The sequence below is a fragment of the Rana temporaria genome, chromosome 4 (assembly GCF_905171775.1).
Source record: "Rana temporaria chromosome 4, aRanTem1.1, whole genome shotgun sequence".
NCBI lineage: Eukaryota > Metazoa > Chordata > Amphibia > Anura > Ranidae > Rana > Rana temporaria.
The window spans coordinates 61,689,949-61,700,085 of record NC_053492.1 but is presented as its reverse complement, the minus strand read 5'-3'; positions in this window follow the sequence as shown (position 1 = coordinate 61,700,085).

Sequence of the window (10,137 nt, the reverse complement as noted above, 5' to 3'; positions counted from 1 at the left end):
CACAAATTGTTTTATTGGGTTTAAAAGTTTCATACAAAGTACAAAGCTTCTGGCATATAAAAAAACTGGGAGTAAGAGAAAACGTGACAGAGGCTGATACACAGAACAATACACATAAGAGTCATCACAAATGAGTAGAAGGTTTAGAAGTATACAAAGCTAGCCTCGGCATATCGTAAAAGGTTTCTCAGTAGAAAAGCATATTGTTCAAAAAGCTTTCACCTGAATTAGAGCAGAAATGGAGAAAGGGAGAAGGCAGGAACAACTAGAAGGCAAACAGAACACCAGAAACGAGGAGAAAGTAAAAGATGAGTAGCCGCCTGTAGTACACAACTTGTCATCTCAACTTTTTTTATTGTAGGCCCCTTTACCAGACTGATTAAGCATGAACATTGAAAGCACACAGTGTATTTGAAGTGCAAACAAGGAAGAAAACTTAAAAAAAAATACATGCAAATTAGGCAGCATGGTTGATAAAAAAAAATCCATAAACAAATGTTAGGGGATTTAGTATATATGGAAAGTATCTTCAAGACAGAAATTGATTAGTACTATTTAGTACTGGCTGCTACCCATCAAATGGCCAGGACTAATGGCTCATCTGACATGACCTGAAAATTCTTTAATGGATACCAAGTCCTGTTTCCTTTGCTACATTTTTTACATCAGGCCTGTTTTCGAATTCACTGTTACACTGAGTTTTCCACCTATGTTTTAATATGTTTTTAAGCAAGGTCTCCTTATTTACTTATGAGCAGGCTTCTGGTTGGCCACCAGTAACAGTCATGCTGACCAAGGACACCTCACTTCATCTTATGTGACTTGACCAGACTCGGGTCCCAACACATCTTACTAGGAGACAACTCCACCATCTTGGCTAAACACTTACTCCCAGCTTGAGGCTCACTCTCAACTTGTGTCCCCCATTTGCTCCTAATAAACTGTTGTCCACAAAATCAGCCATTTAGAATGTTTTACTGTTTTGGGGGGGGTCACTCGTCACACACACAGGGCATGGTCTCGTCCGAGCGGCCTGTTCTTAGTGGCCCAATGAGCGGTGAGTGGAGCAGGACTCTTCCCAGATCTTCGCCTGGGATCGTTGTCTCTCCTCCCGCCGGTCTCACATGGCCTTCTTTTCTGTGATTGCGCCCATCGAACTGTGCCGTCACCACCCAGAGGGAGACTGCCATGTCCTTTAGACACCAAAAATTGCAAGTGATGAGATAATACACATTTTTCTCTACATACGCTGATGAAATTCAGCTGGCTTAGGGGGATATAATGAGCTGTTGCATAGTTGTTTAATGATCTTACTCATATACAATGGATATAAAAAGTCTACACACCCCTGTTAAAATGTCCAGTTTCTATGATGTGAAAAAAATTAGAGAAAGATAAATAATTTCAGAACTTTTCCCACCTTTAATGTGACCTATATACTTTACAACTCAAGTGAAAAACAAACAAAAATTATGTGGTTGCACACCTTCTTATGACTGGGCATGTAGCTGTGTTCAGGATTAAGCAATCACATTCAAACTCATGTTAAATAGGAGTCAGTACACACCTGCCATTATTTAAAGTGGTTGTAAACACACTTACACCACTTTTACCTACAGGTAAGCCTATAATAGGACTTACCTGTAGATACTGTGAATATCTCTTCAACTTGCACCCACCGTTTGGGAGATATTCACTGTATCTGCATGTGCTGATGTCATCGACACACACACACACTGAAGAAATGGCTCGCTCATGCTGTTTCTTCAGGAGCTGTGCCATGAGCGGCGCCTCCTGCGTGTATGATGGGAGGTCGGGAGAATAAGCGTTGAGCAGTAGGGAGTAAAGTTGGGAGACTACATGTGTTGGGGGATTGGCCTGCAGGAGCATATCTTCGAATCACAATGGTTCAGATAAAATATATGACAAAGAGGGGAAATTACAAATATATAATAAGACTTGTTGTCTCTGAAGTCACTGTGTTGGGTGATGAGAGTATACTGTCAGTAAGGACAGGTCTGCACAAAGGATTTGGGCAAGTTCCTGTAGTCTTTTTTACGCCAAGGTCTGAACCCTGTGCCACGTATGGGACCAGTTGATGCTAATCGATCCCAAATTTGGATTGTCTGGCAGGTAAGGTCGCTAAATAGTGGCAAATCCTTACTATGGACCGCTGAGGTCCACGGTAAAGCACAAAGCTCAATTGAGTTTAAGTAGCTTTTCAGTTGGACCCAAAGTTTGGATGAAGGATGGTGAAACCAGTCCACGATGTGTGTGAGCACCGCTGCCTTGAGGTACATAGAAGCATCTGGGACTCCAGCCCCTCCTCTAACTTTTGGAAGAGAAAGAGTTTCATATCTTATACTTGGATGGGCTGCTTTCCAGCTAAATCTGGAAAACATCTGATGGAGCTTCCTGAAATTCGAGGTAGGTGTATAGATAGGGATTGTTTGGAATAAGTATAGCAACTGAGGGAGGACATCGGAGCTGCAGCAAACAGCCCAGAGCAGCACAGTGCCACCAGCAGGTGAACTCAATCCTAACAGACCCCCCCCCTTAAGACCCTCATAGCCTGAAGTGCCGAGTTCCAAAGCAAAATGCCATACTGCCAAGAACCATCGATAGGCAAAGTGTCCCACCGCCCGGGTCAGGTGTATCCCATGAAAGAAGGTTCTAAAAATTTTACTTTATTAACAAAGTTTAAAAAAAAATACTATACATCAAGAAATAAAAAATAACCAAATGCATCAATGGTTGTCTGCATCATATTCAGGTGAAACTCGAAAAATTTGAATATCGTGCAAAAGTTAATTTATTTCACAAATGCAACTTAAAAGGTGAAACTAATATATGAGAGAGACTCATTACCTGCAAAGCAAGATAGTTCAAGCCGTGATTTGTCATAATTGTGATGATTATGGCTTACAGCTCATGAAAACCCCAAATCCACAATCTCCGAAAATTTGAATATTGTAAAAAGGTGCAATATTCTAGGCTCAAAGTGTCCCATTCTAATCAGCTAATTAAGCCATAACACCTGTAAAGGGTTCCTGAGCCTTTAAATGGTTTCTCAGTCTATAGGAATCACAATCATGGGAAAGACTGCTAACCTGACATTTGTGCAGAAACCCATCATTGACACCCTCCATAAGGAGGGAAAGCCTCAAAAGGTAATTGCAAAAGAAGTTGGATGTTCCCAAAGTGCTGTATCAAAGAACATTAATATAAATTTATGTGGAAGGGAAAAGTGTGGAAGAAAAAGGTGCACAAGCAGCAGGGATGACCGCAGCCTGGAGAGGATTATCAGGAAAAGGCCATTCAAAAGTGTTGGGGACTTTCACAAGGAGTGGACTGAGGCTGGAGTCAGTGCATCAAGAGCCACCACACACAGACAGATCCTGGACATGGGCTTCAAATGTCGTATTCCTCTTGTCAAGCCACTCCTGAACAACAATCCACGTCAGAAGCATCTTACCTGGTCTAAAGTAAAACAGACCTGGTCTGTTGCTCAGTGGTCCAAAGTCCTCTTTTCTGATAAGAGCAAATTTTGCATCTCATTTGGAAACCAAGGACCCAGAGTATGGAAGAATGGAGAGGCACACACTAAAAGATGCTCGAAGTCCAGTGTGAAGTTTCCACAGTCTGTGTTGATTTGGGGAGCCATGTCATCTGCTGGTGTTGGTCCACTGTGCTTCATTAAGTTCAGGGTCAAAGCTGCCATCTACCAGGAGATTTTAGAGCACTTCATGCTTCCTTCCGCAGATGAGCTCTATGGGGATACTGACTTAGTTTTCCAGCAGGACTTGGCACCTGCCCACACTGCCAAAAACACCAAAACCTGGTTCAATCACCATGGGATTACTGTGCTTGATTGGCCAGCAAACTCGCCTGACCTGAACCCCATACAGAATCTATGGGGCATTGCCAAGAGAAAGATGAGAGACATGAGACCGAATAATGCAGAAGAGCTGAAGGATGCTATTGAAGCATCCTGGTCTTCCATAACACCTCAGCAGTGCCACAGGCTGATAGCTTCCATGCCACGCTGCATTGAGGCAGTAATTGCTGCAAAAGGGGCCCAAACCAAGTACTGAGTACATATGCATGCTTATACTTTTTAGAGGTCCGATATTGTTCTATGTACAATCCTTGTTTTATTGATTGCATGTAATATTCTAATTTTCTGAGATTGTGGATTTGGGGTTTTCATGAGCTGTAATCCATAATCATCACAATTATGACAAATCACGGCTTGAACTATCTTGCTTTGCATGTAATGATTCTACCTCATATAATAGTTTCACCTTTTAAGTTGCATTAGTGAAATAAATGAACCTTTGCATGATATTCAAATTTTTCGAGTTTGACCAGTAAGTGTTCCATCCATTAAGATGCCTTTCAGATGGCAACATGAAAATCGCAATGCGTTTAAACTCATAAAGAGTATTCATCAGGAGAAAAAGCAGTATACTGTATTCTGAAATGGCGATACACATAAGCACCAATACCAAGCAACATCAATAATTGGACAGAACACCAACCAAACATTTTATAAGGGATTACTAGCACATACCCAAAGATGCATTGATACAAATAAATAGATAGATGCAAGTCCAAAAGAGAGGCCCCAGAGGTAGAACTAGGTAGGATGCAAGGGAGAATGGCCCAACCACCTCCTCAAACACTATGAGCCTATGAGGGGAGGTAACCTACCAAAAATGATACCAAACAAAAAGTCAATATGGCCCACTAGACCCAGACATATACTCTATAATAGTAATATATTAATGGGGAGGGGAATAAAAAATATATTTAAAAAAAAGGAAAAAATCATGCAATAAGCAAAAAATATGAACTATCTACCTGGTACGAGCAGATAACAGAATCCAGGGCTCATGGGATCGCCTCAATGGTACCAAACAGACCCACAGCAGGCCAGCCCTGGCTGGATAAATATCACACAGCTTAATAAAGGGTAATACCTAGGGTCAGCTGACTGACAGTGGACAGTTAAATTGGCAAGGTGGTAATAGGCTGTAAAAAACAGCTTGGCAAAGGGGAGGCACCCAGAAAATGGACAGTCCCTAATAACAATCACTGCCTCCCAAAGGACGGACAATAAGAACACAAAAAGGCAGCAAAAAGGTTTATTGCCCAAAGAGCTAGCAATCAGAATTGAAGTACATTTTCCTAATCTCTCCCTATGCAGTTGTCAGCTTTCCCTACTACAGCTTTCAATTTACTGCCACTATTTCTGCTCTGTGCCCCCTTTTTATAGTGATGGGGCTGGTTTAACCAAAAGTCTCATTTGTTGGCCCTTTTAGGCCTGCTGGCCAAAGTTTAAAGGCCATGCAGGGCATTAAGATTTAAAAAAACTCTCCAGGGTTAATTTTGCACATACATTCCCTCGGGACTGCAAATCTCTAATCCCCAGGATTTCTCTTGAACCAATGGTAGCAGTGAACCCACGCCTCATCCCTCGCTAACACAGGCTGTATACTTAGAAACATAAATCTGTACAATAACATTGAGAGATCATAAAGTGAGCCAAAAGACAAGATGACATCGAAATATTTTATTAAAATTAAGTTATGCAATAAATAATGTTTTTTTTAAAATTTATTTTAAGACAAAGTATTGACTGGTCTTTTTTGGAATGCAGACAAAACTTAATTGTGTCAGAAAGCATTGAATAAATGATTTGAACTTTCACCTACTGCATGCTAAATTCATATTTATTTCTGAATATGGAATATTTTATTGTTCAAACATTCTGCTGTGTCTGTGTCGAAGGGGAACTTGGGACCCAGTGAGCAACATGTGGAAAAGTCCCAGATTCCCTAAAGCTATGGGATTTTAATAAAAATAAGGGTGGCTACAACCAATCAACCTCAACTCCATCTTCTCTACTCATATAGCTAGATTCAGAGACAGTTACGCCTGCGTATCAGTAGATACGCCGTTGTAACTCTAAATCTACGCCGTCGTAAATTTTAGCGTATTCTGGAAACCAGATACGCTTAAATTAAGCTAAGATACGAGCGGCGTAAGTCTCCTACGCCGTCGTATCTTAGGGTGCATATTTACGCTGGCCGCTAGGTGGCGCTTCCGTTGAGTTCGGCGTAGAATATGCAAATGACTAGATACACCGATTCAGCCACCTTGACTGGGTCTAGAGGTTAGTGATTGAATGATACACCAGAACATGGAGAGTGAACTGTGCTACTGGAGTAAGGGAGGTCTATTGTACCACCAGTCAGGTAGGAAGCCACTGTGGGGACCATGTGCTGCATCAACCTTTCTCCTGTGTAAAGCAGCTGAGAGGGAGCACCACAAGGCTACAGTGAAGGGGGAACAGTGGTGTGTGTCCAGAGTTTGCTCGAGCTATCTGATGCTGTGCCCCCCAGGAGAAGAAGGCTGATTGGAAACTGTTGCTGCTATCATACTCTGTGCAATGCTACATGTGAGGGGACAATCCTGGAGGCAAGCATGTGTGTGGAAAAGAGACTGAGCTGCTGATGTAACTATGGGATGAACAGATCCCTGCCATAGCTGACAACAATCGGGCGAGAACTCAGAAAAGCAAAGAGACTGAGAACCTTCCACTTGAGAGGGTGGGATTTGGATGTCTGGTGAGATCAGACTATACTAGAGAACACTCCCACCACTTGTATGAAAGGAAAACAGAGATGGAAAATGATTGAAAGGGAGAGATCATCAGCAGCTTCTATCCCTGTCTGACATGAACTGGACTGTTACTGAATAAGAGCACCTGCCCAGAGACCCAGAAAAGAGTGTCCTGGGATTGGTAAGAAGTAGAGTTGAGCGGACACCTGGATGTTCGGGTTCGGACCCGAACCCGGACTTTGAAAAAAAAGTTTGGGTTCGGGACCGAACCCGAACCCAGACTTTGACCCGAACCCCATTGAAGTCAATGGGGACCCAGACTTTTGACTACAAAAATGTCTCTAAAAAACGAAGGGAAAGGGCTGGAGGGCTGCAAATGGTAGCACAATGTCTGGAAGAGCAAAGCAAGTACTCTGGAAATAAATGTGGATAGGGAAATAACTTAAAATAACATAAAAAAAATAAAAATAAAAAATATAATGATTTTGACCTAGGAGGACGAGGTCCATACAGTTTTGTTCAAAATTATTCAACCCCCCAATGTTGTAAAGGGTTTTAGGGAATTTAGTGTACATTTGTAATTGTATTCAGAATGAAATCCTACAAGAACTTCTTATAGAACCATATGCAACTAAAATGACATCAATTGGTTTTGTAATACAGTAGTAAATGTTTATTTTGTGAATTCTTCATTTACACAATCATTCAACCCCTTAAAGACTACCACTCTGAAGAACAGAGGTTCATTGAAGTGTTTTCAATCAGGTATTGAAAACAACTGTGGATGTCAGGGAGCAGCAATAAAGCCTAATAAGCACCAGGAAGACAAGAGAAGAGGTGATTACTCTTCACAGGAAGGGCAATGGCTATAAGAAGATTGCAAAGATGTTAAACATACCAAGAGACACCATAGGAAGCATCATTCGCAAATTCAAGGCAAAGGGCACTGTTGAAACGCTACCTGGTCGTGGCAGAAAGAAGATGCTGACTTTGACTGCTGTGCGCTACCTGAAGCGTAGAGTGGAGAAAAGTCCCCATGTGACTGCTGAGGAACTGAGAAAAGATTTGTCAGATGTGGGTACTGAAGTTTCTGCTCAGACAATATGGCGCACACTGCGTAATGAAGGCCTCCATGCCAGAACTCCCAGGCGCACCCCCTTGCTGTCTCCAAAGAATAAGGAGAGTCGACTGCAGTATGCCAAAAGTCATGTGGACAAACCACACAAGTTTTGGGATTGTGTTCTGTGGACTGATGAAACAAAATTAGAACTGTTTGGGCCCATGGATCAACGCTATGTTTGGAGGAGGAAGAACAAGGCCTATGATGAAAAGAACACCTTGCCTACTGTGAAGCATGGCGGGGGGTCAATCATGCTTTGGGGCTGTTTTGCTTCTGCAGGTACAGGGAAGCTTCAGCGTGTGCAAGGTACCATGAATTCTCTTCAGTACCAGGAGATATTGGATGACAATGTGATGCAGTCCATCACAAACCTGAGGCCTTTAAACAGGACAATGATCCCAAGCATACCTCCAAGTCCACTAGAACATGGTTGCAGATTTTAAGGCTGGAACATTTTGGAGTGGCCATCGCAGTCACCAGACTTAAATCCGATTGAGAACCTCTGGTGAGACTTAAAGAAAGCAGTTGCAGTGCGCAAGCCTAAGAATGTGACTGAAGGTGGAAGCGGCGGTGGAGGAGGAGGAGGAGGAGGTAGCCAACACAGCAGGTTTTGGTTTTGAATTGATTTATTTTTTAAATTAGGGTAAACCCCAAAAGAGTGAGAAAGATCTAGGGTTGCTACCTCATCCCTTCAAACCTGAACACAGAGTAATTACACAGGTTCTGGGGCTAATTTAATGTTGATAAGGCACCAAGTGAGTTTAATTAGCAGCACCTTAATCAGCCAGAGAACCTGTGTAATTAATATGTTTTTGCTTTTAAAGGGATGAGATGGCAACCCTAGAAAGATCAGAAAAAAAACAATGGCTGGGTAAGGCCGGCCTGGTGTATATTCTGCACAAGGTACGGACAAGTCCTCTGGGATCCATGCCTGGTTCATTTTAATGAACGTGAGCTTGTCCACATTGGCTCTGGACAGGCGGCTGCACTTGTCTGTGATAACGCCCCTTGCCCTGCTAAATACACGTTCAGACAATACACTGGCCGCAGGGCAGGCCAGCACCTCCAAGGCATAAAGGGCAAGCTCAGGCCATGTGCCCAATTTGGAGACCCAGAAGTTGTTATAACCCTTTCCTGTTTTATACAGTTTAACTACCTTTTCCCGCAGATCCTTTAACAATTCTTTTGTTTTCCCCATGACTCAGAATCCAGAAACGTTAGTGCAGCACTGGATGAAAGATGCAAGGCTCTGTCAGGTGTACAGAAACTCATTGACCTTTTATGCACACACACTAATTACAAGCAAACAGATCACAGGTAAGGATGGTTACCTTTAATAGCCATTCAAACCCCTGTGTATCAACTTGTGTGCATGTTATCAGGCCAAAATCACCAGGGAAGGTAAACTTTTGATCAGGGCCATTTGGGTAGTTTCTGTTGCTATTATGAAAGAGTAAACACAGTTGATTGATAATAAATGGCTTCAGCCAAACACTAACTATGAGTGAAAGAAAAGTGTTTGTGTTATTCTCTGAAAAATGGCCAAGAAATCATAAACTCTGCCAGGGTATGTAAACTTATGAGCAGAACTGTATATGTTCATACTAGTGTAGTTTTTACATAGTTACCTTATTAGAATGAGCAAATGATCTTGGATAAAATACCAATTTTTGCTGTCAACAACATTTTAATGAAATCAAAACTCACTCACTTTTTAGGAAACGTTTGTTTGAAAAATGTTCCTTTATTTATACAGTCCTGATCAAAAGTTTAAGACCACTTGAAAAATGGCAAAAAAACATATTTTACATTGTTGGATCTTAACAAGGTTCCAAGTAGAGCTTCAACATGCAACAAGAAGAAATGAGAGTGAGACAAATTTTTTTTTGAGCATTCAATTTAATGAAAACAACGAATAAACTGAAACAGGCTGTTTTTCAGCTGATCAAAAGTTTAGGACCACATGCCTTTAACCACTTAAGGACCCATTCACGCCGATATACGTCGGCAGAATGGCACGGCTGGGCACATCCACGTACAGGTACGTGGCCCTTTAAGCCCAGCCGTGGGGTCGCACGGACGCGTGCACGCGACCCGGTCCGAAGCTCCGTGATCGTGGCCGCGGGACTCACGGACCCGATCGCCGCTGGAGTTCCGCGATCGGTCCCCGGAGCTGAAGAACGGGGAGAGCTGTATGTAAACACAGCTTCCCCGTTCTTCACTGTGGCGCCGTGATCGATCGCGTGTACCCTTTTATAGGGAACCACAATCGATGACGTCACATCTACAGCCACACCCCCCTACAGTTATAAACACAAATGAGGTCATACATAACCCCTTCAGCGCCCCCTTGTGGTTAACTCCCAAACGGCAACTGTCATTTTCACAGT